The 4,640-nt window shown below is 51.1% G+C and overlaps 1 protein-coding gene across 1 annotated transcript in view; it reads left to right on the top strand.

The window, feature by feature from the left end:
* Positions 1-3,612: 3,612 nt before the first annotated feature.
* Agt (angiotensinogen) overlaps positions 3,613-4,640 on the top strand; it is a 12,959-nt gene continuing 11,931 nt past the window's right edge. Inside the window, exon 1 of the mRNA XM_021220160.2 lies at positions 3,613-3,718. The gene's annotated coding sequence lies outside the window, so the exon portion shown is untranslated. The remainder of the gene's footprint in view (positions 3,719-4,640) is intronic.

The following is a 4,640-nucleotide window of genomic DNA, read 5'->3' as shown; positions in this document are numbered from 1 at the left end:
CTCCTCCTCCTCCTCCTCCTCCTCCTCCTCCTTCTTTACAGAGTTTTACTCTGTGGCCCAGGCTGGCCTTGAACTTGAGGTGGCTCCCAGCTCTCTCTCCCTAGGACTGAAGTTACAGCCTGCTCCACCATGCCCTGCAACCACTCTGCCTCGCCCCCTTTCTTCCTTGGCTGCCGTGGAAAGACACTACTATTTGCATTTCCAAATTTCTTTGCTATGTTTTCCATAGAAGGACTGGCCATTGAGTAAATATTATTACTAGAGCACAGCTTTCGCAAGAGGCGCCCTGCCAGACCCACAGGACAGCTCTTGGACTGTTGCTCAGAGCTCTGGTGGCAAGAGGGTGATGACATTTTTCCATAGGAAGGGCCATGGCTTATCTAAACTCACACTGGGGCAGAAGCACCCTTCCATAGACTTTCCTAGTACCTGTGCCAAGGCAAACATGGAGTTTGGACCAGCAGCATGCGCTGTGTCTGTGGGTGTGTGAATGCTAATGAGCTAGAGTGGAGAAAGGGGCTAGGAAACCAAATTTCTGTCTGCTCTGTGGCCTCATTCGGCTCTGATGGAAATAGTACTTTGTGTGCCAAAAGACCCACAAGGCACCCTGAGGACATCCCCAGAACCTGTCACTTTAAATAGGAGACTTAGTTTGAATGTTATGTGACTGTTGAGGGATTTTTATTGACAAATAGTTTCTGAAATCGACCCCATTAAGCTGCTGAGAGTAGCTCAGTGGGTAGAGTACTTCCTGACATGGCCAAAGTCCTGTGTTCACTCTCAATAAACCAGGCATGGACTTGCATGTCTGTAACCCCAGCACTTGGGGATCAGGAGTTTGAATCATCTTTGGCTATGTTGTGAGTCTGAGGCCAGCCTGGCTACATGAGCTGCTGCCTTAAAAAATAAGAAAGCTACGAAAGTGATTTTCCTTAACCACTTTATATATTTTAACAATATTTTTTTTCTAAATTGACAAAGCATCCTTTGTTTTTATTTCTATCTGGGCGTCAGGTCTATGGTGGGAGCTGTGAGGCTGGCATAGTCCTATGGTGCCAACCCAAATCCACCCCCAATACCATAAAGAAAAAGCCCAAACACGCAGCAGAAACAAAGGACTATACAGCCCTGATTTCCAAGCCCCTGGTAGCATCTATCCTTGTCATACACAAACATACATGCATGCATAAACAACACACACATGCAAGACACATGGATATGCATACACACATAAACTAAGCAAGGCATGTAGGCATGCACAGCCACACAGACAAGAGAATATCAGAAGAGAATGCATGCACCAATCATACATAAATGCTTGTGGGTACAAGCCACATACATGCACACAAATAGCACACATATACATGCACAGCTTTTCTTAAAGACAAAAAAAAAATGCCCACTTAGTTCCCATCTAGTGCAAGTCTCTCAACTGTACATGCACTGACCTTGGGATTCAGGAAGCTCTAACAGTTGAGCACAGGAATGTGTGTGAGCCCATGTGTTCTGAGCATGGGCTTGTGGTTTCATATACATAGTAAACCGCAATGAGACCCTGGAGCTAGGAGAGCTGCGGTACCTGGCAGGCATGGTGTTGGGCAGGTGACTGGCAGCTGTCAGGGGTCTACTGGGGAACCCAAGTCAAGGGATAATCCTACTCGTGGATGGATGCAAGGCTTAGAGAAACTCCTGGTCATAAAGAGGTTGGGAAGGCGCCACGGAGGAATGGGAGAGACTTGGTGTGAGCTAGCACATGCTTATGTGGCAAGGGGAGCCAGTCATGGGGACCCTAGGATGCAGACGGAGGAAGCTCTGCATCTCTCTCATACTCTTTCCTAGAGAGTGAAGGAACAGGGGACCATGGGGGGACTTCAGGTCAATCAGCTAAATCCCTCAGAGCAGACGGAGTCTATATAGCCAGCCTGGCCCAAGAGCCCTGTTGTCTGACTTGCCGCTACAGGGGTACTTGCTCCGGGTGGAATAAATGAGCCTGTTCTCCGTGTTAACTGGGATGGACTGATGACCAGCCAGTAAAGACTGCCACGGAGGAGGCTTGTGCTCAGACAGCCTTAGTAGCGAGGGCTACCCACACTCAGTACAGCGTGGTTACACATCAGACTTGTCCCTGGCTTTCTCACGCTGGACAATTGGTTTCTTACGCGACCCACAGGAATAGCCAGCTAATGAGGTACACGGGGCAAGAGGCAGAATGGGTACGCAGGACCCCATCAGATAGAAAGGACATCTTCGTTCCGGGCTGTGTTCTTCAGCTTGTGAGTTCTCCAGACACTAGGGCAAAGGGTCTCCCTGAGTACAGGACTGGTGACATTCTTGCCGTCACTGCCCAGCTCCATCTCCGCCCTTCTCTCTTAGCGAAGGGCTGAGGCTGTACGTTCCGTTTGATCTCATGGCCAGTCTCTCTGGTCACTAGCCCTATCGTGAGCTGACCTTGAGGCCTTCATCTACTGGACATCTCACAGAGGACAGGAACTCTACTCTTGTCCCCAGCACAGGGCTTCCTGCTGAACCCCAAAGCTACTAAGGCATCCACATTTCTCAGGGAAATCTGTGCACCACTGGGCTTTCCTGAGCTCTTGCTCTCTGCATACCCCTTGGGCTGCTGGCATCCTCTTCCTTAGTCCAGAGTGCAGACCATCAAGGCTGCTGCGCAGCCTTGCCTCCTACAATGGACCTCCCACTGAGGTCTTCGGGTAGTTATTTTATATCTGTGCCCAGAGAAGGTGGCTCTTCAGAGCCCATCTCAGACACCATCAAGTCCTGCATGGCGCATCTGTCTTCTAAGCTAGGGACTGCTGTGCCCGCTCCCCCTTTCCACCTCCACTTTCCCATGCCACTTTTGGTTGTGCCTGTGTCCTCTCCGTGGCCAAGAGATTGCTTGAAGTTCTGGATGCGATGCAAGCTAGTCGCCACCCATGGTAGACTGCAGGTGGGCCTGTCTGCCAGGCCTGCTCCGGCTGTCTTCTCAGATCCCACACTTCCTTGGTGTCCACCAGTCTCATCCCCTAAACTTTCACAACCATTCTCCACCCTCAAGGGCGGCGCTCCAAAATCTTCAACCTCCAAAACCGCTGCTTTCTGTCCACAAGCCCAGAACATTTTGTCTCAGTATGGTTCCACCAGTCAGAATTTCCCAGCCTAATCAGATGTGCTAGAAGTTCCAGAAGGTGCTTCCTACTGGTGATGTGTGTCCACAGCCCTCTGGAAGCCCCTGTACAGAACAGACAACTAACGTAATTACAGATGTTCAAGGTCGTCCACCCTGAGAGCAGCTGATGACGTGAGGTTCAGCTCCTGCAGGTGGGCCCCTTCCTGGCATGCCCTGAGTGGCTTACGAGTGCATCACGAGGGGCTTTCGTCCCAAGGTCTGCATGGCTGGCTTCAGGTTGTCACATCCCACTCAATCCTGTGACTGTGGTCCTGGCTCCAGGGAACTGGGGTAAATGTGTAACCCAACGCCAGCCCATTTTTGCATGAGGCTCATCTGCCAGTAGGGCTTCCTGGAAGGGGCCCAGAGGAACATCACTTTGGCCCTGCTCCATCTTGGCCAAGCCTGGATTCCCATGGTCCCCCGACCTGGGTCCTCCCCCAGCCTCTGTACAGAGTAGCCCAGGAATAGATCCATCTCCACCCCTCGAGTATAAATAAGCCTGCTTGGCTCACCAGGGGAGAGCTGTGCGTGTCTAGGTTGGAGCTGAAGGTAAGCAGAGTCCTCTTGGTTCCTTTCTGGTTCCTTCATGGGATCTGGCTGGGCAGGAGCTGAGCTGTGGGTGGGAAGAGGAGGCCGGGACTGGGCAGAGACACTGGGAAGGGCTGGGTGGCCTTTGTTCTGGAGTGAGAAGTCTGCGGTAGCAGGCACTTCAGGAGATGTGAGCACGGACTGCTTCTCCTATTCCGAAAGGCTAGATGTCCAGGGAAGCTGTCCCCCGCGGGTCACCACTCTGGGCTCACTGGGAACTGACTGTCTTTCGTTAGGGGACTGTCCCCTTTCGTTAGGGGACTCTCCCCTTTCGTTAGGGGACTGCCAGGTCTTCGGCTTCCTGTGAGTCCAGATGGGTCCTCAAAGGCAGAGAGACTCTCACAGGATCAGAACTAGGGTGGCCAAGTCCACTGGACCTCCTCCAGCTTGAAGGGGGAACAAGGCTTCATTGTTCAGACTGCAAGCAGCAAGAAGGGACAAGTCACGTGGTCATCTCAAGTAACGTCTCTATCCGGGCTCAATGCTGGGGTCTGTGCCTTGTGGCTCTTCACCATGTAGAGCCTCAGCTTACCCCTCCGAGCAGGCTTCTTCATAGTTCTAAGGTTCTCTAGGGGGTAAGTCAGGAGCACCCAGTAACTTGAAGTGCTTTGACAAGGTAGTTCCTTCTTTATTCTTAGTGTGGGGTGTGTGTGTGTGTGTGTGTGTGTGTGTGTGTGTGTGTGTGTACGCACGCGCATATTATTTATTTATTTATTTCTGTTTTTTTGAGACATGGTTTCTCTGTTGTACCCTTTGCTGTCCTAGAACTTACTCTGTAGAGCGTGCAGGCCTGATTCAGAGATCTGTCTGCCTCTGCCTCCTGAGTGCTGGGATTAAAGGCCTTTTTGTTTTTCTTTCTTTCTTTCTTTTTTTTTTTTTTTTT

This window comes from Mus pahari, chromosome 20 (assembly GCF_900095145.1).
Source record: "Mus pahari chromosome 20, PAHARI_EIJ_v1.1, whole genome shotgun sequence".
Taxonomy (NCBI): Eukaryota; Metazoa; Chordata; class Mammalia; order Rodentia; family Muridae; genus Mus; species Mus pahari.
This window is presented reverse-complemented; position numbering and strand designations above follow the sequence as displayed.